Genomic DNA, 27876 nt, shown 5'->3' on the forward strand with positions numbered 1-27876 from the left:
CTACAAAAATAATAAGCGATACAGGAAGACAGACAGCAGAGGCAATAAAAGGTGAGTAACATCCACAGAGTAATTAACCCAAAAGGAATAGAAAAGGACATAGGTAAAATTAACCAGTTGTGAAATTGTAATTTACAGGAGACTACAAGACAAGTCTACAGCCAATGCAAATACACAAGAGATAAGAAGTCACTGAGAGAAATAAACTAGTGAGTAACATAAATAGAGTAATTAACCTGAAAAGAGTAGGGAAGGACATAAGTGAATTAACCAGTGGTGTAACTGTGATGTACAGGAGTCAACAAAAGACAAGTCTACAAACAGAAATATGAAAGAAGAGAAGGAAGTCTCTTGGTAGAATACGGTAGGTTAGAGTAAGCACATATACACATTGGTAGAGTAGACTAGCATAGGGAAGACTAATAGTGTTATTCTCTCTTAGGTGTTTCTCCGAATGGTAGCGGTCTGCGGGTCGGACTGACGAGAGGAACCAGCCAAGGGAGTCTCTTCTTGTTGTTTGTTATTTTATCCACTTTCCCCCTCCCCCCTGGGGTAATTAGCTAAAGGCTTGTAAACCTGAGCTCTGGTTCATTGCCTTGGGTGGATTTGGGATCCAGCATCTCTGTTCCCTTGCAGCCTTTCCAGGAGTATTCTTCAGCCTGACAGAGAGGTCCTCCATTGTCAATGAGGATCCTGTCTACTAGGGCTTTTGATGCGAAGCCCAGCATTGAAGATGCATCCATCATGAAGTCGGGGTGATGCAGAGTCTGCCGTTCTTGTCAATGCTGCCGTCGACGAGGGATGTGAAGCCTGCGCTGAGGATGCGTTGCGCAGAGGCAGTTCAAAAGAGGCTGCAAAGTTGATGCACGTTTGTGCAACTGATCCAATCGACGTGGTAGTGCGATGCGTAGGTTCTGCTCGTGTTTACGCTGTGCACCACAGGAGATGCGTTGCTTCTGCTGGATCCACAGAGGCTGACAGAGCACCTTAGACCCTCTTCCAAGTGTCCAGGACTGGTGTGTCACCACTTGCCAGGTTAGACTCACAGATGGCTGAGACCAGGTGCTGGAGTCAAGGTTGTTGGAGCCTTGTTTACCTGAGGATCAAGTCATGAGGCCAGCCAACTAGCTGTTGGAGAGTTGGAGAATCTTCTATAGGTTCCTCCCTCCACCCCGAGGTGTCAGGCATCCCCTTCCTTCGGGTCCTGGCCCCAGCTTGTCTGGGGTCAAAATAGACCAGTGACAACCCCTCTATGAGAATGCTCAGGCAGAGCCTTTGTGATGTGCAAGTTTGGTATGTGACAGCTCCTCACCCTCGTTAAACCAGAGTGGCCCATTCTGTCGGTACCTGTCTTCCCTTGGTCTCACAGTCTGGGAGCAATACACAGACCAACTGCCAGATATACCTAGTCATGTGACTCAGGATCACGCTGCAGACAGCAACTGGTTAAGACAAGAAAATGCCAACAGTATAGAAGTGGCATTTTCAGAATTGTGATTACAAATCTAACGTTACCATTGAAGAGGTCTTTCAATTACAATTCTTTAGACACCAAACATGATCTGTCCGTCTGGTCCCAGTTGGAAGTTACAGCTTATTAAATGTAAAAAGGTAACTCCAATGATATCCTATAGGAGAGGTAGGCCTTGCAGTAGTGGAAAATGTACTTAAGAGTGTTTTACTACCAGGACATGTAAAACTTAAACGTACATATCCCACTTTTTAAATACACTGCACCCTGCCCTTTGAGCTGTTTTGGGCCTGCCCATGGGTGACTTACATGTATTAGAAAGGAAGGTTTGGGCCTGGCAAAAGGTTTAATTTGCCTGGTCGAAATGGCTCTTTAAAACGGCACACACAGGCTCCAATGGCAGGCTCTAAACATGTTTAAAGGGCCACTTAAGTGGATGGCACAATCAGTGCTGCAGGCCCACTGGTAGCTTTTAATTTACAGGTCCTGGTCACAGGTAGTGCCACTTTACTAGAGATGTTCAAGTACATTAAATATGCCAATGGGGTATAAACTTATTGTACCATGTTTTAAGGAGGACACAATTACTTTAGTACTGCTTACAGTCCTAGAAGCCAACAAAACGTTTTCAGAAAACAGGAGGTGAAGACAAAATGATTGGGGATGATCCTGCAGAAAGGGCTAAACCCAACAAGCGTCTAGTATGCTAGTTCACAAGAATATTATATTGGAGTGAAAGCACCTACTTGTGATTGTCATTTGGGTGAAATACCATGCTCTAGGCAGTAGCAAATTAGGTAGAAATCAAGGGGGTGTGCTCTGCATCTGATCATCTTTAGTTGGGGCCCCTTCTGCAGCCAGAGAGTTCTCTGCATAATTACAGATTTGCCACATAATCCAGCATCTGTTGTATAATCTGCTGATTTTAACAAAAACAGACATTTGTTTCTAATTCAAAAGGATCAAAAGTTATTGAAAAGGTGGCAACACGTTGCTGCGCAGCGGAAAGCCCTTTGCAATGGTTGACTGGTAACGTTTAAATTGCTTATTGCAGTCTTTGGACGTTAATTCTGGAATTAATGAGATTAAACCTTTGCCCAGACAGAATTACATGTACAAATGACAAAATATGTTAGTCATTCTATCAAACAAATTGCTGCAGTATGCCTCATAATTTGTGTTTCTTTGCAGCGTAATTCCAGAAGCTGTATCTTTAGTCCAGGCTGTATTAATGATAGGTTGTACCACAAAAATGCTAATAACATAACGTAACAGAACATATTAAACCAACATAGCACTAGTATGGCTGTGTATTATTGATAACTCAGGATACGTTTCTGTCTCCTGTTCCCACACTTTTGTATGGGTGCTTCGTACACACATTTTTTGAGGATCCACAGTTTTTGGAGCCCATTTGGTTTAATGAATGTCTGACAGGTTACTTCTAAATAACTTAAAGGGGATCTAAAATTATGGGGAATTTAGGAGGCTCACTTTTCTTCACTCACATCTTAGGAATTTTTTTTTTGGTTCGGGTTGACTTGAAATTCGTATTACTTTTTTTACACCACAGAACTACAAGTTCAAATTGAGAATTTTAAAAAACAGAAACAAAGAAAGTGTAGAGTACAGCCGCGGCCGGTAGTGTGAGTACCGGCCAGGAGGTGACGTGGGGAGGGGGAGGGGCAGGTGGGGGGTAGTAATGTATGGACAAATTTCGTTGCGCGCACTGCATCATCTAATGCGATGCAGTGCACGCAACGAAATTAGTTTTATTTATTTTTATGTTTACTTACCTGTTAAAGTCCGTAATCCATACATGTGTGTGTAAATGTCCGACCCATAAGTCTGTGCACTCTTTTTTGAGCCTGAAGTTCAGCAACATCTCACACCAGTCATTCAGCTCCACGCACCAGTTGTTTGTGGCTGAAACAGGGCAGACACTTTATAAAGGTACAAATCGAGACATTTCTGTGGTACTTCTATCACATTGAAAATTGTAAAATTCATGTGTCTAGGATTTCGTATTATTTTGGTGCTTCGGTGTTAGTCAAACTTAATCAGACATTTTCATGCATGCACTGAAGTTGGCCAAGACAGAGTCCAGGACAATGACTTATCAATATTAATTTGTAGGCAGGCTATGATGAAATAATGACAATGAAAATGCTTGTTGTTTGCATGTGAAAAGTGCAGACAAATTTGTTTCAACCTCACCAGACGAGGAGCATGGATGGCCTTCATCACAGCATTAATCATTTCTCCAAGAATGGCGCCATTATACTCATGGTATCAAAGTGAAGAGATATTCTTCACCTCAGGTCCTCAAAAGAATAGCAATTTTCCTAGACAATAGCTGGCAAAGTCCACCTACTTTGACAGCACCTTTGGCCATGATTATGCTGGTTCAAAGCATATTGACTGCTAAGGCAGCATAACTGGAGATTCATTTCTTTCAAAAGTTCTTTAAATTCGACTCTGACGAACAGCCAGTCTCTTTCCAAATATCCCCCAACCTAGGCACTCATCGCAAAGGCTTTGGAAGTCACTGCTTGCCACTTGGAATGCATTCCAAAGTAAAACCGATGAATGGATTGCTCCCTGCCTTGTCCATCTCACACATTAGGACAAGGTAAGAGAGGAAATTAGCAGATTTCGACAAGATATTAGTAACAGCCTCACTACCCTTTCACAAAAAGTTAGATAAAGGACTGACCGTCATTTTCTGGCCAGACACAATAGGATCTAGCATTTTGTTGATATCTCAAAGTTGAGAGTACTTGCACTTTGGGGGGTTTTGTTAATCATAAACCCTTCAGCAACTAATAAAGCAAACCGTGTTCTCCTGTGGGATTGTCTACCACCAAAGCATCTCCCACTGAAATCTGAGTGATATCAATTTAGCCGACTATAAGCCTTATTGCTCTCTGCCATCTAGGACAGAAAGTTTAAAACATATTTAATCTTGGAGTTGAAATCCTTCTGTAGGCAGGAACTTCTCAAAGTGTTTCAGGTTCATCTATAATTCTGAAGTGCCTACTGCTCAGGCTGCTTGATGCTATGAAACTCCAGTTCTGGCCATACATCCCAGAAACTAGACAAGCCATCAAGTGCCAGAGGCTGTCATGTATCATAGGATGTACCTCTTCCCGAGGGTCCAGCAGAAGATCTGGGAATAGGAGATGCCTCACCAGACAATCCTACAAAGGTTTCAGCAGTACTTGAAACTATGCCAGTGGCCTCCACATTAGAGTCAACATAATTAAGTCTGCTAACTGCCTCCTGGTCTAAGATATCACTTGTGGAATTGTTATGAATGAGTAAATGAATAGTTTAATCCAGTGCTGACTGAAGGAATCTGTCAAAACCTTCTATATCTGATCTTCAACTGTAGAAGACTGGGTCATATATGTAGTACTGGAGGCAAAATGTCCCTTGTTGGATGGCTTCATGTAGCATACAGAGCCTCACAACTTGATGGGTACAGCCTCCAGTTGCTGGAATCCAGAAGAAACTGGAATTCCATTCAGCAACTACATTGGTTGTCAAGGGGAGATCTCAGCTGTAATGATGCCCATGTCCATGCAGAAGTCCTATAAATATGAGGCAACTCTGAGCAACATGTTGCATCTATTTTTTCCTAAACTACTAATGTAATAAGCTGCTGAAACATTACAATTTTGAGTACACATACGTTCACTTGTGTATTGACAGGCTGTGGATCGCAAACAACTCCACCAACGTCCTTAGGCAATTTATATAAAGCCTTAACTCATCTAAGAAGCACTTTCCTCTGGCACGCAAACTGCTGTATCAAGCTCCACCGTCAATGCATGATCTTATATTGGTTGACATGGTCATCCATCCATCCATTTAATGCTTCCACGTTCTCTAGCCACCTCGTTAGCTCTGCACTTGCATCCTTGGACAGAAAAATCTTCTTGGGGTGCAAGAAACCACTCCGCAAGACGAGGTAGTAAGCACAGAAAATAGCTTGAAGGGATGAGGATAAAAGCGTCTCTATATTGACAATCATTGTAAGTGAACAGAACAATTTCTTAAGGTACATCAATGGGAAAGGAAATAAGAGACAATTTTCCTTGGCTGCCAAGCAGCAAAGAAAGAAGAGAATCAGAAAGTGAGCTGACATTTTCTGAGTTTTGGTATTGCACTGTTGATTGCTTGAGAGCCGTGTCATCTATAGATTATACCATGGAGGGTGTTGTAATTGTGGAACTGTTTGCGCTGGTATGTGAAATAGTAAAGAAAGACTTATAACCTTGAGTCCGGTCTGGCCATACAATCAGACAGAACATTGCCTTCTCAGAATCCCAGGGCCGGTTGTGTCACTGTGTGTACAAGGTTATGAAACACAACAAGGGCACCCAATCGAGTCAGCACAGGACCTCGGGGAACATATTAGTGAGAACAACAGTGGTCCCATGCATGGAGGAATTGTAAACAAAGGATAAATATAGACACAATGGAAACTATATTGTATATTAACTTGCCCAGCCGGGCAGAGGTCCAGTATTTAATTTTCCAACACAAATTTTCAGAAAAATACCTTCAACAATTTCTTGGAGATGGGCACACGCCTGTACCCAAAAATTTACAAAGTGTCATGGTTAGCAGAGTAGATAGAAAATAGAATGAGATTTTTAGGCAAGAGCTATTATATTCTGTGAATATAACAATACCAGAATTTTCATTCACACCATTACTGAAATTATAGTAGTTAATACACAACACAGTATATGGTGTAGTAATTGTCGACGGCGTTTCGATCCCATTAAAAAGTTACAGGGATCATTATCAGGACTGAATAAAGCCTAATTATTCCTAGCCATGATAGCCGCGATGAACAGCTCGCACGCAGTTGGTGCCGGCCGGTACAGGGTAGAAAATAATTGGTTTGCAGTCGTGACCCATGAAGGAACTGGTTGTTCCGTATTATCCGGGAAATTTTCCAGCAATGGGACGGGGAACAGTCTCCCCGTTTTAGATAAGACGCGCCAGCGGGGGGCTTGGTCGTGTCAATTGGAGCCTTCACAGTGGACTGCAGACGCTTCCCGGGTCGACTGCAAACCAATTATTTTCTACCCTGTACCAGCCGGCACCAACTGCGTGCGAGCTGTTCATCGCGGCTATCATGGCTAGGAATAATTAGGCTTTATTCAGTCCTGATGATGATCCCTGTAACTTTTTAATGGGATAGAAATGCCGTCGACAATTACTACACCATATACTGTGTTGTGTATTAACTACTATAATTTCAGTAATGGTGTGAATGAAAATTCTGGTATTGTTATATTCACAGAATATATTAGCTCTTGCCTAAAAACCTCGTTCTATTTTCTATCTACTCTGCTAACCATGACAATTTGTAAATGTTTGGGTACAGGCTTGTGCCCATCTCCAAGAAATTGTTGAAGGTATTTTTCTGAAAATTTGTGTTGAAAATTAAATACAGGACCTCTGCCCGGCTGGGCAAGTTAATATACAATATAGTTTCCATTGTGTTTATATTTATCCTTTGTTTATAATTCCTCCATGCATGGGACCACTGTTGTTCTCACTACTGTGTGTACAAGGAGCATAGACACACGTGTCAAAGTTGAAATTACTCATAAGCTCCCTGGTTCATTCAGTAGTAAGTATTAAATGATTGGAAACAATTCTGAGGAATTTCATGAATGGGTATGTTAGCTTTCATTCCTTGATAATATTCCATTGAACTGAACGTGTGAGATCTGTGTCGAAACTCTACATTTAATAATCATAATGGAACCAATACAGGAAACTAGGGCGTTGGATGAGCACTTCTTAGCGTGTAAAGTAGTTGAAGACTATTAAGTGTTTACCCCATCACATCCCTGCTTGGAAGAGCCATAACTATGTATTGTCTTACTAAGTACATAGGCCTGCTAGCTTTAGCTTACATCGTCAGCCAACTTTTGGGATATTTCCCCACCATTCATAGCTTGCACTTGTTCTGTGAGTAATGAAAGCCTCCTGACACTTAGTTCATGGTTTTTTCATTCATCCAGTGCTTATTTTGTGAAACAGAAGAGGTCAGTGGTTTTCTGAGAAGCCACAACGAGCATTGCTAAGTGCCAGGGTTATTGAACGCCATTGGGTGCCAAGTTTTGATTCCACCTCATGCTTCTTCCTTTCACCACCCTACACTTCTTGTATCTTTATTTCACTGTTGAAAGGTATTCTTTTCTCCCATTGTTACAATTTTGTATCTCTTTATTTCTTTCCCTTTTTTATCTCTTTTTTATCTGATCGAAATAAAGTCACCGGCCCCAAAAGAGTGTGTCTTGCTCACCACTTGCACAAATTAAGCCCAGAAGGTATTATAGTAGATTATTACTTCTATTTAGGAGTGCATATATACTACTTGTGTCTTACAGTGGTGAAACACCAAAAATAGTTTGGTGCATCCCTACAGTTCACATAACCCGTTGACTTTTCTTCGGATCACGGAAACAATATCAATGGCAACAATTTAGAACTACAAAAATATCGAGTAAAAAATATAGAATGCCAAAATATTGACTTTCTATCTCCAAACAGGTAAGTACGAAAAAATTGAATCAAAAATATTGTTGTAAAAAATAGAGATAGTCAAAATATCGAATATTTAAAATAGTTAAAAGTAATTTAAAATTAATGAAATAATAAATATAACTAACTTAAACATACTTAAAATACTTCAATAACATTAAAATTAATAAATATTTAATATAAATAAATATATATATATTATATATATATGTTAATAATATATATATATATATATATATATATATATATATATATATATATATATATATAACATAGTATTAATAAGTAATATAAAATATATTTACCATAGGCCATAGGATAGAGAGAGGGTTAAATTTACTATTACCACTCCAGTGAGTGCAACAGTAGAAAAAAAATTGGATAGCGTAGCAGTAAAAATTACTATTCCCACTCCAGTGAGTGCAACAGTAGGGAAAGCGTTGGTTAGCGGGAGGTTAAAAATTACTATTCCCACTCCAGAGAGTGCAACAGTAGGTAAAGCGTTGGATAGCGTAGAGTAAAAATTACTATTCCCACTCCAGTGAGTGCAACAGTAAGGAAAGCGTTGGATAGCGTAGGGGTAAAAATTACTATTCCCACTCCAGAGAGTGCAACAGTAGGGAAAGTGTTGGATAGCGTAGGGGTAAAAATTACTATTCCAACTCCAGTGAGTGCAACAGTAGGAAAAGCTTTGGATAGCGTAGGGGTAAGAATTACTATTCCCACTCCAGTGAGTGCAACAGTAGGGAAAGCGTTGGATAGCGGGAGGGTAAAAATTACTATTACCACTCCAGACAGTGCAACAGTAGGGAAAGCGTTGGATAGCGTAGGGGTAAAAATTACTATTCCTACTCCAGTGAGTGCAACAGTAGGGAAAACGTTGGATACCGGGAAGGTAAAAATTACTATTCCCACTCCTAAGAATGCAACAGTAGGGAAAGCGTTGGATAGCGTAGAGGTAAAAATTACTATTCCCACTCCAGAGAGTGCAACAGTAGGGAAAGCGTTGGATAGCGTAGGGGTACAAACATTACTATTCCCACTCCAGAGAGTGCAACAGTAAGGAAAGCGTTGGATAGCGTAGGGGAAAAAATTACTATTCCCACTCCAGTAAGTGCAACAATAGGGAAAGTGTTGGATAGCGTTGGGGTAAAAATTACTATTCCCACTCCAGTGAGTGCAACAGTAGGGAAAGCGTTGGATAGCGGGACAGTAAAAATTATTATTTACACTCCAGTGAGTGCAACAGTATAGAAAGCGTTGGATAGCGTTGGGGTAAAAATTACTATTCACACTCCAGTGAGTGCAACAGGAGGGAAAGCGTTGGATAGCGGGAGGGTAAAAAATACTATTCCCACTCCATAGAGTGCAACAGTAGGGAAAATGTTGGATAACGTAGGGGAAAAATTACTATTCCCACTCCAGAGAGTGCAACAGTAAGGAAAGCATTGGCTAGCGGGAGGGTAAAAATTACTATTCCCACTCCAGAAAGTGCAACAGTACGGAAAGCGTTGGATAGCGTAGGGGTAAAAATTACTATTCCCACTCCAGTGAGTGCAACAGTAGGGAAAGCGTTAGATAGCGTAGGGGAAAAATTACTATTCCCACTCCAGTGAGTGCAACAGTAGGGAAAGCATTGGAAAGCGTAGGAGTAAAAATTACTATTCCCACTCCAGAAAGTGCAACAGTAGGGAAAGCGTTGGATAGCGGGAGGGTAAAAATTACAATTCCAACTCCAGAGAGTGCAACAGTAGAGAAAGCGTTGGATAGCGTAGGGGTAAAAATTACTATTCCCAATCTGGAGAGCGCAACAGTAGGGAAAGCGTTGGATAGCGTAGGCATAACATTTACTATTCCCACTCCAGTGAGTGAAACAGTAGGCAAAGCATTGAATACCGGGAAGGTAAAAATTACTATTCCCACTCCAGAGAGTGCAACAGTAGGGAAAGCGTTGGATAGCGTAGAGATAAAAAATACTATTCCCACTCCAGAAGGTGCAACAGTAGGGAAAGCGTAGGATTGCGTAGGGGTAAAAATTACTATTCCCACTCCAAAGAGTGCAACAGTAGGGAAAGTGTTGGATAGCGTAGGGGTAAAAATTACTATTCCCACTCCAGTGATTGCAAGAGTAGGGAAAGAGTTGGATAGCAGGAGGGTAAAAACTACTATTCCCACACCAGTGAGTGCAACAGTAGGGAAAGTAAATACTTCATATATAAATTAAAATATATATATTAATACCAATTACAAATTAATTTAAATAATTAACACCTTTATATAATATATTAATCAATCAATAAAAAATGCAAATAAAAATTAATTATTAAAAATAATGACCTACTAATACAAATTATTTACCAATTAACAATAAATTAATTAACAATTAAAAAATAATTACAAATTTGACAAAAAAAATACTTTAAAAATTGAATTACTTACAAGTAAATTACTTCCCACCCCATTCACCTATTAACCCACAACCCGCTACAGAAAATAAATTACTAAATTTAGCATATTTATCAATGAATCAATTATTAAAATGAATTACCAATTATAGTTTAATTAATTATCAATTAAAAATTAATTAACAATTAATTCAAAATAAATACCAATAAATAAATTAAGATATTTTATTAATTATAATTAAATTACTTCCTACCCTATTCCCCTATAAACCCACAACCCGCTACAGAAAATAAATTACTAAAATTAACATATTTATCAATGAATCAATTCCTTAAAATTAATTACCAATTATATTTTAATTAATTACCAATTAATAATTAATTAACAATTCAAAATAAATACCAATAAATAAATTAACATAGTTAATTAATTATAATTAAATTACTTCCCACTCTATTCCCCTATAAACCCACAGCCCACTACAGAAAATAAATTACTAAAATTAACATAATTATCAATTAATCAATGAATTAAAATGAAATACCAATTATATTTTAATTAATTAACAATTAATAATTAATTGACAAATAATTCAAAATAAATACGAATAAATAAATTAACATATTAAATAAATTATAATTAAATTACTTTCCTTCCTATTCCCCTATAAACCCACAACCCGCTACAGAAATTAAATTACTAAAATTAACATAATTATCAATTAATCAATTAATTAAAATTAATTACAATTATATTTTAGTTAATTAATAATTAATAATTAATTAACAATTAATTCAAAATAAATACCAATAAAAAATTAACATATTTAATTAATTATAATTAAATTACTTCCCACCTTTTCCCCTATAAAGCCACAACCCGCTACAGAATTATATTACGCAAAAATTTAAATATCATAAAAAAATTTATTAATATAAATAATAAAATAAATATACACTTTTCAAACATATACTAACATAAAAAAACTTTATAAATTGATATTAACTTACGCAGCTCAAATGCGATTTTTTGTAGTCTATATTCTGTCCATTCTATATTTTTGTAGTCTATATTCTGCCCATTCTATATTTTTGTTGTCTATATTCTGTCCATTCTATATTTTTGTTGTCTATATTCTGTCCATTCGATATTATGTCCATTCTATATTTTTGATTCGATATTAATGCAAATCGATATTAAAAACTCGATATTTTGAGTGTATACCCTTTTGTTCTGGTCAGAGTGAACACCTCACATTTCACAGCTGTGGTTTGCACACTCACATTCTGCACCAGACATCCTACAATGCATTGTGGTAGATGCAGTACAGTTTACTCAGAATTCAGTTGTTTTGCAGTTTGGTTTACTTATATTTCAGTAATTACTTTTGCAGTCAAGAACTTGCTCAGTCACCAATTCAAATGTTCTGACATGCATTTCATGGCTTCTGCAATTCATCTGACAAAAGTATTGCTTCCATTCATAGGAACTTACACACTCTTCCTATATTTCAGGCTGAGCCAGTACTTGACTGCTAAGCAGTGAACTGTGAGTAAACATCAATACCCAGACACCACAGGCTATTGGGTGAATGTAAAGAAGCGAACATTATTAAAATATGCGTAGAAAACAATGTCTGGACAAGCAAAGGAGAAATCATGACTTATTGTCTCCTTTGTGATATCAAATGTATGTAACACTTGAATCCTGACCACCTGCTGCAGAAATGTGTGAGTAACCTAGAGATCAAAGGTTTAAATCCTAGCAGATTTGCTCATTCAAAGGTCGATAAAATAACACTCAGTAAAAAGTAAAGGCAATATTTTTAGGTCACAAGTAACACTTTGCAGATTTTATTGATATTAGCTACTAATTTCAGGTGCACTATTGAATAAACCCTCTAAAGTTAAACATTTTGTAACACTATAGATCCAATTAGTTTCAAAACAGTGAAACAGCAAACCATTGGGTGTTTAAGTCATTTTAAGAAGCTCCCGTGTTGGATTTCAATAGAATGATTATTTGATGTTAAATTCATCCTTTCATTAAAAAGTTCCAAATCAATAGTTTCATTGTAATCAAAGTTGCTTAAGGGTGTCAGATTTAATAAAAATGTAAAAGCTTTTTAACAGAGATGTACCAGTGGAGGTTTTTTTTTTTTTTTTAATATAAGCATTAAGGAACGCATCTATTCTGGTGTATTACTGGTTCACCAATTGGCTGTAAATGCACTAGGAAAAGCTGTAACCCGTCCTCCTTAACACCCTAGTCAATGGTTCTTGTTGTGCAGCATGAAAGGGGAAATGCATATTCCTTTCACAATATCTAAATTCCAAAGTAACCAATCAGCTATGTAAGAACTCAGGTAGACAACTAAACTCAGATTAGTCTGTTTATTGCAAACTCTGAAACAGAATAATGTGACCCAATATAAGTATAATAGCATAGAAGTACAAAGTAAATAGGATGAAGCCAAATCGCCTGAACCGTTTCACCCTATATAACAAAAAGAAAATGGCTAGTTCGATCACAGCCACATTGGTTATCAGGAGACAAAAAATACATGTTGGATTGCATCAAAACTCCATTAAAAAAACGACAAGTCCCTAAGTGTCCTTACACTACCCTAAAGTGGAGCTCCTAATCTAAGACATGATTCAGTAAAGATAGAAAAGGGTGTCAGCCGTCAGGGACTTCCAAAGAAGTAACTCCAACAGGAGTCATGTAGAATAAAGCCACAAAACCACAGAAGAGGTCTGTACCTCAAGGCGTCTTAAAGTAGAAGTGTTAGCTGTCCCTAACTACGTTACAACATAAGCAATCGTTGAATTAAAGCACCTCCCACAGTTCTACTAGTATTTTGCCATTTTTCCAGCATCCTCCTGCCTCCTTACCCCACCTCCATGTTCAAACGTTGAGATATTTCGCACGTCCTTGGTGTCATCTTCTCCCAACAGAACGTGTCCCCCATCAGTTATCGCATTTCTTCTTCTCAGACCTCTCCATCTACTTGGAACAATAACTTTTTCTCTCAACTAATGATGCCTTGACCACCTGCAGTGGGAACACAGATGCATGTAACATTGAACGGTGCAAACAGAATGCAAATTCAAATGTTAGCAGAAAAATAAATTGGAAATGCATTTCAGGCCTACAGTTAAGCTCAATTAACAACGCACAGTTTACATTACGTGCACCCTTCTACAAGTAAATAATCCTTTCTTTCGAAATACACCTCAACAGTTAGAAATGGCATGTCTTAAAATATTACTGTCATGAGTGCAATATATTTTTATAACTCTTTTTATTGAAAACGAAGAAAGACAATATAAAAAATAAAAATAAATCTGAGGTGCGCACATTACATTTCCAACACTGGAGGCATTGTGGCAAAGTACAGAATCAAATACACCAACATTTAGTGCAGGGAACTTGGAGAGTCCTGTGCCTCTGGCACCAGTATCGGCGTAGGTGGTTGACAAATCTCCCCTCTATAACTATTCCATGTGCTCCAAATCTTACCACACTTTTTTGGGCAGCCCCTGGCCACATAAACAGCTCTTTCTCTAATCATGCACCAGTCGAGGTCTTCCGCCCATTTGGTGACTCGGGCGGCTGACTGACTTCCCAGAGCTGAGCTATGTTTCGTTTAGCCACCATATATGCCAAAGTCACCCACCGTTTCTGGTACGCATTTAAATCTGTAGGCTCCCACACATTCAACAAACACCTCCGGGCCTCCGGCCGTAGCTCCACCCTCAAGGCTCCACCAGCTCATCATGGATCTTTGTCCAATACAACTGTATCTCAACACAATGCCAGAGAATATGCATTAAAGTGCATGAGTGCAATATTAAACAAAGTAGCAGACACATTTAGTTTGCTATCCCTTAACTAAGTTTTAATGCACAATCTTGTCAGTTACATTTCTAATGTTCACCTGTGAGTTAATTCATGAGGATACTTTAACATCTCACATTCCTCTTTCGTCTTTTCATAAATTAGTCACACAGAATATATGTGAGTGCAGACTACCCGTGATTATAACACACTCCTAGTGTCAATTCAAAAGGGGCCCAAAATGCTCTCCTCCACACATACTTCAGTGTTTGCTGAAATGAAGCTACCCAGCACATTTTGTACTACACAAGGACCTGCTATATTTTCTCCAGGTGATCCAAAAGAGCAATAAAATGGGCTAAATGTCATCGTGTTTGTCACACACAAAGAATTTCTGTATCTCGATCGAGTCATAAACGATGTGCCAGAAGAAGCATGTAATGTACAGCAGTCTTGTCAGCTGAACATCAAGCTCGCTGGTGAGTGCTGCCCCGGTGGACAGTATCACCCAGTGCCTCTGTGAACACAGCGGTCCTGCAGCTCTCCTGGATGTTACTAATAGACAGTGACAGCAATTAGGGCTCCGAGAATCTGAAGCACAACCACCATGTTAGAATGAAACCTAGGCTTGCTCTCAGCTAGTTTCAAAGGAGTTTCTGAGATGTATAGCATGAGCAAAGATAAAGTCTGACTAGTTTAAAAGGTTGTGAGCAAAGTATGCATGGGAAGATTTACCAAGACCTTGAGCCAACGCAAAGCAGCTCGAAATCTTGAGAGGGTATTTACTTTCCAGGGCAAAAGATACACTGCACTGGACAGTTGGTCTTTTCTTGGTGCCAATTGATCTTTGCACTTATTTTCATCAAGGGGGAAGTACATGTGTGATACTTGCAAGCACTCATAGTTTTAGCTGCCAAGCCCAATTTACTAAGGTAGTCAGTGGTTTGCATTATAAAAAAAAACAAATGCCTATTTGAAGCAGGTGAAAAATTGAACTTTTTAAATAATTTCTCCAACAATCCACACTTTGCATGCCTGCTGCACTGTGTGCAAAAACAACAGTTGATGGACAGAATGCAGAACACTGTCATACATTCACCCCGGTACAGAGAACTGGGCCTAAATCCATTGTTTTCTTGCACTCCACAGCACCCCAGTTCAGACATGGCCATATGCAAATCAGCCTTGACCCTATGCCTCATGGGAACAGTCCAGCCCGAACTGCCAAGCCAAGTCTTCCCTGGACCGGAATCAAGCATCCTAGGACCGGTTTCTGGCTATCAGCTGTCATCAGCCAGGATAGCTTGACTCCAGTGGTGTGGAGAGCACGGGACTCACGTCTGAGCATACCCTTCCCACTTGGGGTGACAAATTCAAAAACAACAGTTGATGGACAGAATGCAGAACAATGTCATACACGATGGATTTAGGCCCAGATCTCTGAACTGGGGTGATTGTATGACATTGTTCTGCATTATGTCCATCAATTGTTTTTGCTGCTCCACTGTGTGGCACACATCAAGTTTGTGGAATGTTTTAAAAATTGTCTAGGCATGGGATTTATACTGAAAGGTTATACTTTCAAAACAAAACGTTGCTAGTCACTATGCACACTTTGTTGCCCAGTGGTGTGAAGGTTGTGTGTGATGCTGTGCTGTATGTTTGTGCATCAGCACAACGAAATGAGAGCAGTCACAGGCCTTTTTTCCTAAAAGTTGCTCAGTCCTGCTTTCTCCCATTGAACAATTCAGCATAGCATTTTTGGTTGCACGGGATTGTGCTAAAAAAGATAATATTTCTGCCCTGAGGTTTCCTATTTCTTGCTGTAACACAAAGAGCATATTTATCAAGACTTAGCACCACCCCAAAGTGAGGCAAAGTTTTGCAAAGTCTTGATATGGGGTTTACTTTCCAGTGAGTTCTGCTACATTGTGTCAAGGGAGTGTTCCATGGGTGGTATTGAGCATTCCAAAGCTACAAGCCAAGGTTTATGATGCAAATCCAGATCTAATAAGATTGCCATGCCTGGCTTTGCATAAAATAATAACACCTCCTTAAGACAGGCACATATCCGGAGAAGTGTTGTAATGTCTTCTAACATTTCACCTAGGCTGCACTGTACAGCACACATCCAATGTGTAAAATGTTAAAAGCAAATCTTAGCTTCTGTGCTAGACAGCGCACACACACACTGTTATATTACGTTGCAGAATATGTGCATGATACGCAACAGACGTGAAGAATGCCAGTGCATGGAGCCTTGTCGCTCCCAGCTATCCCAAGGTGCCACCTTCCCGGGTCACTGTTGTATACAAATGGGGGGGGGGGGCCCAATGGCCCCCCGATTCCCCAGGGACGCCGCGGCACATACATACTTTTTTTTATGTAGCACATGCCATGCGGCCTTCCCTGCAGCCCTGGTGACCGTCACCTCCCTGGGGCTAAAATAAATAAAAATGCATGGGGGCTCCACCACCAAATGCAGCCCAGAGGACCACCACCTACCTCCCTTGAGCACAAATACAATAATGAAGGGGGTCCATTGCAGACCCCTGAACCACCATCTCCCAGGGGCTTACTTAACAAATGAAGGGGGCTGCTCGGCCCCGCTCCAGGAGCCCTATATGGCCCTGGGGACCGCCAACCCCCAGGGCTGGCTCCAGCAATGTCCCAGGGTTCCCACTACCAGGAGATTGCAGTTTACTATGGTGCTCCCGCCAAGACGAAGCAAACTCTGCTTTCAGCAAGCGAGAGCACACAATGTTCTCACTTGTTGTAAGCAGAGCAAGTGTCTGTTTTCCTGCCCACTATGAAGCAAACAGGAAAACAGACATTGCTTTGGGATCCAGGGAGCTGCATGTTAACCCCCCTTTAAGGCAAAGTGGTGCAAAGCTGTTGTTTAATACTATGGAAAGTTCAAATTTCCTGCGCAAAACACCTTTTGCATTGGATAGTTAAAAGCATATTGTGATGTGCCTTGTTTTGCATTGCTTTGGACAGCTTTGGCTCACACAAGCACCTTCACAAATACCTGGTAAATCTCTGCCCAAGAAAGTCTGTTGTAAATACAGTAGTGAATCCCTAATGTACAAAATACCTAGATCTGTCTGAAAGTTATGAAATGTTTAGGCGTCTGTAAGTAGAACCAGTTTAAAAATATCACCGGTTTGCAGAAAGGAATAAAATAACGCTTGTAACTCCTTCCAGTGCTGCAGAACTAGAATAGTAAAAGTTTAGAACTGTAGAGACACCCAAGACTTAACCTCGCGCACAACCCAAATGCTCTCCTGTTTCTGCATGAATGGGTCCATTCTATAGTATCAAAGGGGCTGCAGCTGCTTGCCCCCCTTGCATAATAGACATTAATGGTATATCAAAGTACTATTCATGCAATGCTAACCATGCCTTCTTCAACAAGCAACAGAGCATGGCCCCATGCAAATGAGGGAATCATTATGCCAATGGACATCCTCATAATATTGCGGTATGCAAAACATTTCACCCAGGAAGTTGTCCAATGTAGCAGGTGGCACATTGTAAATATCTGTATAAGAAGTGGGACGGGTATGCCCAGACGTGGGCCCTGTGCTCCCCATGCCACTGGAGTCAACCTATCCTGGCTGTTGAGGGGTAAACCCCTGAAACCGGTCCTAGGATGCTTGGTTCCAGTCCAAGTGACGACTTGGCCTGGCAGTTTGGGCTGGATTGTTCCCATTGGGCTCTGGGTCAAGACTGATTTGCATATGGCGGGATTCAAATTGGAAAGGCATAGTGAGCAAAAAACAATGGATTTAGGCCCAGATCTCTATACTGGGGTAAATATATGACATTGTTCTGCATTCTGTCCATCAATTTTTTTTTTTTGCATTAGTCACCCTGAGTGGGACGGGTATGCCCAGACGTGGGTCCCGTGCTTTCCATCCCACTGGAGTCAAGCTATCCTGGCTGATGAGGGGTGAAACCGCAAAACCGGTTCTAGGATACTTGTTTCCAGTCCAGGGAAGACCTGGCCTGGCAGTTCAGGCTGGACTGTTCCCATTGGGCAGAGGGTCAAGGCTGGTTTGCATATGGCTTGGTTCAAACTGGAATGGCATGGTGAGCAAAAAAACGTGGGATTTAGGCCCAGATCTCTGTACTGGGGTAAATGTATAACATTGTTCTGCATTCTGTCCATCAATTGTTCTTTTTGCAACGTAGCAGGTGGCACATTGTAAATATCTGTATAAGAACATCAAATTCTTTGAAGATGATCCTAGAAAGTAACAGGGGTACAGCTGCAATTTGTGGCTACCCATCAGTACACAAAAGCGTCAGGTAAAGAACTACTCTCTTTTACTGTGATCCGCTTTCATCGGCACTGCTTCGTTTAGCTTGCGGAACAGGCAGCCTCCAGCCTTGCCCTGAGGAACTGGTTTGGGTGCTCAGTAGTACTAACCATTTTGATGTGATCCATCAGCAATGTGGCACCTGCTTAGAATGAATGGAAAAAGTGTGATGAGGTGTGATTTCTTTTCAGCTGAACAGCTGGAAATGTTTTTGATAGGTAGTATGTGGCAAGGGTAGAACAAGAGAGACAGCAGTGGGGCAAAGAAGAAAAGATAAAGGAGCTGGTTTAGAATTCAGTGGCTGGGATACTCCATCTCAAAAAAGACAGATATCCAGTCTGCAATATTACTAGTGAATTATATCCTATACCACTTGTAATGCAGCGGCCAGGATATCCAGTCACATTGTTGGTGGAGTACCCTCTCTGCCAAACTGTAAATTAAGACCAAAGTGCTACAGAGAGAGTGAGAGAGAGAGTTTTCCAAAAGTAGAAGCAAATGGTTTCCTTCAGAGTTGGAGATTTGGGGATCGGATTTGGAGCAGAGGGGAATAATTCAGTAAAATGGAGTGAACCGTACTGTACCTCATGCAAAAGTAATGTATTTGAGGTCATGGTTGCAGATCTTTTTGTTCTAATAAAACACATGTAAACAGTTAAAACTAAAATCTAGAAGGTTAATGATATGTTTAACAATTGAAAGAGAAAACATTTTGGCAGCTTGCTAAAAAGCTATGTATGTTTTGCAACAAACCCACCACATTAAGAAGGAAGAGTAAGCTCTCAGAGCCCCAATTGATCCAACATCTTTACATTACTTATAATAATGTTTATGCGGAGGTGCCTGTACTGAGCAGATTCTTCATGTGATTAAATGTGCAAAGGACAACGAGAGAGCATGGATAATATTTGAGCTAGAACTATCTGATGGCAGGTTTTAATAGGAGATGTCCTCAGTTCGAATAAGTATGGTGATGTAATCTTGGAGCGCTTATATCAAAAATGCGATTTTTATTTGCCCCTTACTGTTCTTTGGGTTGGGGTATTATTACCTCTAACAGAGCAAACATTTGTTAAAAAACAAAAACGAAAAGGGCTCTCGAGACACTTAGGGGCATATGTACAAGCCCCTATCGCCAAGGAAACGTCACTTTTTGTGACATTCCCGTGTAACAGGGGCCTTGCCTTATGTACAAGGCAGCGTTAAGCCACTTAACGGGGCTTAACGTTGTCTTGCACATAAGGCACCCTTTCACGCTATGTTTAGCGTGAAAGGGGCATGCGATGGGCGTTGTGGTGGGTGTTCTACCGCAACATCCATTGACGCTGCCCACTATGTACATGGGTGGTGTAAATAGGAGGCAGCGCCAAATTTAAGACCAGGAAAACCCTGGTCCTAAGGTAGCGAAACCAGGAGAAATGCACTATTTCTCCTCATTTTTGCTTTTTCCATGTGTGCTGCCTTGTGCAGCACACATGGAAAAAGCAAAATACCATGGTTTGTTTATGTACTGGAAGGTGTCCCTTCCTGTACATAAACAAACCTTTTTAAAAATGCCATTTTGTAACTTTCATGTGTGCTGCATGAAGGAGCACACATGAAAGTACAAAATGGCATTTTAGGATTGGTTATGTGTAGGAAGGGATACCTTCCTACACATAACCAATCCTTTCCTGCGCACAGACACCCTTGCACTCTGGTGCTAGGGTGCCTGTGTTTTGCGCCATCGCAGGGGGAAATGCAAGTCAGCACCACATCCTTGTAAATATGGTGCATCCTTGCATTTCCGAAGTGGCGGAGTGTGTCGTTAAGCCCAGGAGGCTAACAACATGTTCGGGCCACTTCGTTGTACATATGGCCCTTAAAGAGGTAGTTTGAGTCAAGAATGTGTGGCATAGGGAAACAAAGGGATATATGTATCACATGACTTGTGAGAAATCCATTTCCAGAACAGATTGCCTTTTCATCACTTTTCAGGCCATATTTGCAAGATTGACACAAGGCACACATCTACTTCCTGGTTAATCTAAACATTGATGTGTTTATTAATGGGATTGCTAGCTTTAGCTCAAGATGTACTGTAGATATATACCTGTTTATGACTATATTCAGGAAAATATTACAAAATATAAGTCATCCAACCAAGATCATGGTGATATTTGGAGCAGGGGGCATTTTCATTTAGTTTCTGCCAGCAATATATAAAACATAAAAACCTATTTAATAAAATAACACATTGAAGTGATCAGAAAATGAATGTATTACAAAAATGGTGCCACGGATAGTGTGTATTCCAAAATGTGAATTAAAGTAACTTTCTAACAAACTCATAGCATGAATTGCAGCTACTCTTATGGGAAAATGTACTGTTAGACTTGGCATCTTTTGGTGTGTTTCCCCTGAGTTTTTGCTATCTGCCCTCCCGGTCTTGACTCTGTGTTTGCTGGCGTATTGTTTCTGCGCACTTTTCTCACTGCTGATCAGTGGTAAAGTGCAAGTGCTCCTTTGGTAATATGTGTTATGGATTGGTGTTTCCATGATTGGACATTTGATGTACTTGTTAGTCCCTAGTAAAGTGCACTGAATGTGCCAGGGTATGTAAATCAAATGTTACTAGTGGGCCTGCAGCACTGATTGTGCCACCCACGTGAGTTGCCCTGAAAAGGTAACTCAGACCTGCCATTGCAGAGTCTGCGCGCAGTTTGTAACTGCCATGTCGACTTGGCCAGTGCACACAATTGCCAGTCCCTAAACCCTCCCTTTTCTACATGTTAGTCACCCCTAATATAGGCCCATGGTACACCTGTGGGCAGAGTGCAGTGTATGTGAAATGTAGGACATGCCCTGGTGTGTGTGGCATGTCCTGATAGTGAATCACAGCCCATTTCTTTTTTCACTATTGCAAGGTTACCTGTTCCCCATAGAACAGAATGGGAAGTTTGTTTATAACATCTTAAAAACATAACTGGCCCTGGGAACTAGGTAGAAAAATAAAATTTAGTATGCCTGGACTTAAAATCTAAAGATGCATCTTTTAGTGAAGGTGATTTTTACATTCTGTGTTTGAAAATACCACTTTTAGAAAGTAGGTATTTTCTTGCTCAGTCATCCCATGTGCCTCTGCTGGAATGTGGATTGCTTCTCTGGGTTTCGGATGACAGAAGGCTGGGGAGCAGGAGTGGCTCCAGATAGTCTAGGTGGGTCAGAAAAATGCTGAACAAACATGGGCTGCGATGGGGGAATAGGGAGGAGATTTCCTTGCACCTCAAATTGCCTGGTTTGCATCTGACAATGCCGTCCCCACCTCCTACCAGGAAATCACAATTGAGAAAGCAGAACTGGTTTGTGCTGGGTACAGAAACTCTCTGCCTTCAGAGCACAAAGGATTTGGTGATAAAAATATTGGGGCCCAGACCCCAGAACTTTTGAACTTTAGAACTCTTTTGGATCAAGAAGACTGCCAAGAAGAAGAGCTGGAGAGCTGTGATGAGGAACTACCACTTTGCTGAGTGCTTTGCTGTGTTGGCCTGCAGTGGCTGCTTCTGTCTTGGGCAGGGAAAGGACTGGACTGAACTTCCTGCAATCTACTTTTGTGAGTTTCTCCAAGGGCTTGAGGTAGAGCTTGCCCCCTGTTCAAGAAGTCTCAGGAGCATCAAATACTTCAAACTCTTCTGCCCTTAGCACTGGCGACGTCTGTGTGTTTTGTGTTGCAAAAGAAGAAAAGCAAACCTACGACGTCTACGACGTCGCTAGTGACTCAGTGTCTTGAAGGCACCGAAGAGGGCACCACCGCAATGCCGCAACGTGACCCTGGTCTCACAGACAATGCCTGGTGACGCCGCCACCGAGCCGCTGCTCTCACCATGACCTGAGGGTACTGCACTCCGCACTGCCACGCTTCACGATTACGCCTTGGCACCGCAGAGGGCACCACTGCAATGCTGCAACGTGACGCTGGTCTCACCGACGACGCCTGCTGATGCCGCCACCGAGTCACTGCTTGCACCACGGCCTGTGGGCACCGCACTCCGTACCGCCTCGCTTCCGACAACGCCTTGGTATACCAAACAATGCAGATCCACCCCAAAATCGACGCCGCTGCTTTCACCGTAGTTTGAGGGCACCGCTCTTAAAGTTACATGACTCACCGCCCTCATCCCGCACCGCAGCCTTGGCCTACCGATGCCGGAGCCATCGCCTCCGGATCATCAGCCGATGAAAGTGCTTCAGCAACGTCGATGCCGCTGCTTGCCATGAAGCGGATATTGTTTAGGCAAGAAATGTTTTCCGCGTCTTTAGCCCTGTTTTCAAGAGTACTGGTGGTGGTCGTCAGCTTAGCCACTGACCTCTTAAGACCAATTACTTCGTCTTTAAGTTGGTAGACACGCCCCTTGGTCTTGGGTAACCTACCTGCAACATTCCGTAGGTCTTGGCACAATGTTGTAAAGTTCAACAGGGCTCATGCACAAGTCTCCATTTTAGTTACACATTTAAACTTTGCATCTTTTTCTAGTGGTGAATTTTTACCTGTCAATAATATACTAAGAAATTATTCTGCATGCAGCACATTTCTTAATAAGCATATCATGTCGTTCATATACTCTGTACAAGACTAAGGAACATTGAATGTGATGCCCTTACATTTGGTGGTCCGGTTGGAGACAGCTCTGAGTATCAAGACTCAATTGTATCAGCGCTGCACCTTTGACACTGTGATTGGCACGGTGCTTTCATTAGATAAACCGCCTTAGAGCCAAATTGGGCAGAGGAGCACTTCTACAGGTTATCCTGGAACAATGTGCCCTGTGACTGAGATACAGCCTTGCTGACTCTAGCCTTCATCATGCAAAGGATAGTAGCATACATCAGATCGGCTTTCTGATACGTTATACACAGGTATGGGGGCTGGGATTTCCCAAGAGATCTTCCCCAAGAGATATGGCAGAGGGTACTCTCATCAGAGCCTAATTTGTAAAACATCAAGTGCCAGGGCCCTTCTCAGAAGGCCACACCAGCTTGCACAATGCACTGCCCCTGCCAGCACTGCCAGTGACATTACCAACACAACACATAACAATCTCACTTCTAGAAGTTTGACAATTCATACTATTTCAGGACACACAAAGTTAGAATAATGGCGTGAGTGGCTGGTATTATTCATATATTGTCTTAATAAACATGGTTGTAGTGCTCATCTCAACATTAAAGACAGCACCTCCAAGTGGTGTCACTCGAGCCAGTGTTGACTTTTAAGTGCCATTACTGAACACCGGAACCACAGTCTCAAATTAAGCACTGCTCCCACTATGCTCTTGCTAGTGTAGGTACTATTAGATGGCAGTATATGCATAGATATAATTATAATCACACTGTAATTTTACAATGGTTGAACTATTTATCTCTTTCACCAGGCTTGTAATACTGGTTACAGTGTTTTGTTTCATCCTACTGATAATTGCAGCCCATGCTTTTTACAAAAGAATACAATTGCTTCAATAAATGTTTGAAAAGCCAATGTGCATCTTTCTTGCGTCTCCCTGGGGCATGCCTAAGTAACAACGAAAGAGTAGATCTGTTCCAACGAGTTCCTTGAAGAATTAGGGTAGTCATGTTCTGAGGTTGCAGATACTATCTGGTACCCTGGAAGGTTAGGGGTTAAGATGGCACACGGTGAACTAGCTAGGAATTGGGCCAACATACTCTGATCATATGGGTGGACTCAGTCCCCATATTCTGACAGTTATTTTCACCAAATACACAGTCCTACTAAATTTGTAAAAACAGTATGACGGCAAGAGAGCCACATCCATCCCCACTTTCTCGACTCTTGCTTCAGCCGCCTCCCAGGAAGTCTGTTTAGCCTGGAGGATTATAGAAACATCAGAGGTTTCCAATTGATGCTCCCCTGTGGCCTAATACTATGGTCCGGGGTGATCCATAACTGATGTAGTGTATTTGTCAATAAGTGATTGTGTGTGTGTTGTGCCATGCCCTTTTCCTTTGCCATGTTGCTTCTGAACTGTCAGGGCCCCCACCATCAGCAAAGTTGAAACCTTGGCAGCGTGCCCGACCTTGTCCGGGCAGTCAAAAGGCCTGGCCCGCAATCATGCGACCTCCCTCCAGAGTAGCCTCCTTCATCCGAGGAGTCATAAGCCACCAGCACGGAGCACACAAAGTCCCAGACAGCAATGGGCCACAGTTGGGAGAGGAGAGGAAAGGCATTCAGTCCCAGATGCCCTCACGAGGCCTCCAGCAGCCATGCCACATGTGGGCTCCTGTAAGTCATTTGGTGCCCAGATGCTGTACAGGTGAGCCTGGCACGTAGGGGACATAAGAAGAGATTCTAGGTAGCCAGGGAAGAGACAGGAGCCACAAAGTCAGCAGAAGCCCCACAGATGTGGCTGGGTCCAGGCCAATGCGAGGCGCCGCACCACATGGCCCAGCACAGCACCCTTCAGGGTGGAGGCAGCAGGGGCCACACAAGGGGTTCCTCAGCTGCAAAGGGAGCAGCCGTGGTCAGCAGTAGGAGTTCCTGCAGGGCGGTGATGTGGGGAGGGGGAGGGCAGGGTGGGGGTTAGTAATGTATGAATTATGGAGTTTGACAGGTAAGTAAACATATAAATGAATAAAACGAATTTCATTGCGCGTACTGCATCCCATTTGGTGATGCAGTGCACACAACGAATTGTGTTTTATTTATTTATATGTTTACTTACCTGTTAAACTCCGTAATTCATACATTACTACCTCCCACCCTACCACTCCCCCTCCCCACGTCAACCCCTGTAGGAACTCCTACTGCCGACCGCGGCTGAAAGGGAACCTCAATGGCTGGATTGTGGGTCCCAGCATCAGCCCCTCTTCCGGGCCGCCAGATCAGGCACTGCTTAGGGGGCAGTCCCATCATGTCAGGCCATCGTTTGATCCTGCATCCGAAGCTGTCCACACTGCGCATGAGTGGATGCAGAGGAAGCCACCTTGGAGATCCTGGAAATGACAAGAGCCTGCAATGATCAAGGATGACAGAAATGGGCAGCTGGGAAATCCAGATTGTGGAGGAGGTCCGAAGCTTTTCTAAAACGCCTCTGCCATCTTAGCCTCCCCTGCCATGCCCTAAACTGGAGATAATTATGGAGGAGCAGAGTTTGTGTTTAAGCTCTTAATTGTAAAAAGTGTTGTAATATGAGTTACCGCACATATCGCAATGTACTAGGGCACTCATAATCAGGACCTATAACTTTATTTAAAGCCCACAGTTGTAATTGTAATTGTATTTATGTATCGCTTACTAGCCCTGACGAGACGGTGAAGCACTTTTTCAGTGAGTAGGACTCAGGAAACTAAAAAGGATTATTGATGGATTAGTATAGGGAAATATAAGTTGTTAATTTGAGCAGTGGACATGTGAGTCTGTTAGTTTGATTGAGCAGGATAAGGGAGGGATAGAGGAGAGAAGAGTCTTGAAATTGTTATTTGGAAGGTAATAGTAGTAAGTTGAGGTTTGGGATGATTCAAATGAGGGATAGAGGAGGAAAGAGTCTAGAAAAGGTTATTTGGTGGATCATAGTTGTAGAATGAGGTTTGGAATGAGTCAGAGAGTAGAGGTAGAGGACGTATTGACAGAGGTATAGGATGAGACATAGAGTAGTGCATTGGAGAGAGGCTAGTTTTTTTCCCTACAGTTGGAGTAAAGTAATAAATATGTAGATACATAACTGCATAGAAAGGGTATATATGGATAAGGAAAAAAATATATATAGAGATGTAACGTTGAATTGTATAAAGTCCCATATGAGAAACACACTGCCACATGCATCAACAGAAGGAATTGCGATTCCTAAATAGCGATTTTTAGGAATCGCTATTTAGGAATCGCAAAAGCCCATGCATGTAGGAATCGCTATAAAAATAGCGATTCCTACACATTTCTTAATTGCTACTCGCAAATTGCTAGTCACAATTAAGGAATGTTGTCCCAATCATTCCTATGGGCCTCCAGGCCCATAGGAATGAATTGGAGATTGCTTGAGCAATTTGCGAGTACCAGTAGATACTCGCAAATTGCTAATGCAATTTCAAGGGTACAAAGGAGTCAAAATGACCCCCTGTTGCACCCCTGAAAGTGATCTGTGCACATATGTTGCACACACACATGCCCTAAGGGCATGTGTGTGCGCAACATGAAACTTTGAAAAATGCACAAAGGTACATTTTTCAAAGTTTTTGCAAATTACCATGAAGTTCAACTTCATGGTAATTTGCTTCTCCTATTAGCGAAATAGCAATTTTTTAACTTTTATGCATTGCATTTAAGGAATCTCAATTAGGGATTCCTTAAATGCAATCGCAATTTAAGGAATCGCAATTTAGAGATTCCTTAAATTGCGATTTTTGCATTTGGGATGATGCATCCCAAATGCAAAAATAGCAGTCGCAAAGGGACAGATTCTGAGAATCTGCCCGATTGCAACCGGTTTTTACTTTGATGCGTGTGCCTGACAGTCATTCAAGTGTTGCTGTACGTGAAGTTAATTTATTTGTATATTTGTATTTAAAAGTTTTTATTTTTTGTAGTTTTTTATTTTCCTCAATATTTCAATAGAGAAGCATTTATAGATAAAATTGTTATGATCATAGTAACATATTGTGCTAGATAAAATAAAATAAACCAGAAAGCCATAAACATCAAAACAAATAACATATGTGAAAAGCTATGCATTTGAAGAGTACGTTACAATGTATCAAATATACTTTACCATTTTGCCTGAACCTCAGCTGCCCAGTGCTGAAAGGAGGTAACTCTTAATGTTTGACCCCACGTATTTTTGAATTTGCCAAACATTGCCACGAAGCACAACAAAGCACAACAAAAAATTCAACCACCAATATTGAACTGGTATTCCACCCAGACAAAAACATAGGTGAAAAACCTACGTGTGCAAAGAGCTGTGCATGTATATTTTGGTTTCAGTATTGGGCTCTCAGTGATGAAAAGGTATTAATCAAACAAAAAAATATTGTGTGGCCTGTTATTCTTCTGGAAAAACACATTGCACGGATTAATTTGAAAATGATATCGTTCCGTTTTTCCTTTTTAAAGTTTTAAAATGTACCTTTCACTATCTGCTTGTGTAATGGTCCACAATATTATACTGTTAATTCCTACACCCTACGCTATGGAGATATTGCTTCCTATTCGGTCCAGTAGCAAACTACATATGGTCCTTGCAAGATACAACGCTTTTATTTATGGGATTGAAT

The 27876-nt window shown here is 41.2% G+C and overlaps 1 protein-coding gene across 1 annotated transcript in view; it reads left to right on the forward strand.

The window, feature by feature from the left end:
- Positions 1 to 27876, forward strand: part of RP1 (RP1 axonemal microtubule associated) — a 2616437-nt gene that overhangs the window by 1740245 nt on the left and 848316 nt on the right. The window lies entirely within an intron of this gene.

This window comes from Lissotriton vulgaris, chromosome 4_1, assembly GCF_964263255.1.
Source record: "Lissotriton vulgaris chromosome 4_1, aLisVul1.2, whole genome shotgun sequence".
In the NCBI taxonomy this organism is placed as follows: domain Eukaryota; kingdom Metazoa; phylum Chordata; class Amphibia; order Caudata; family Salamandridae; genus Lissotriton; species Lissotriton vulgaris.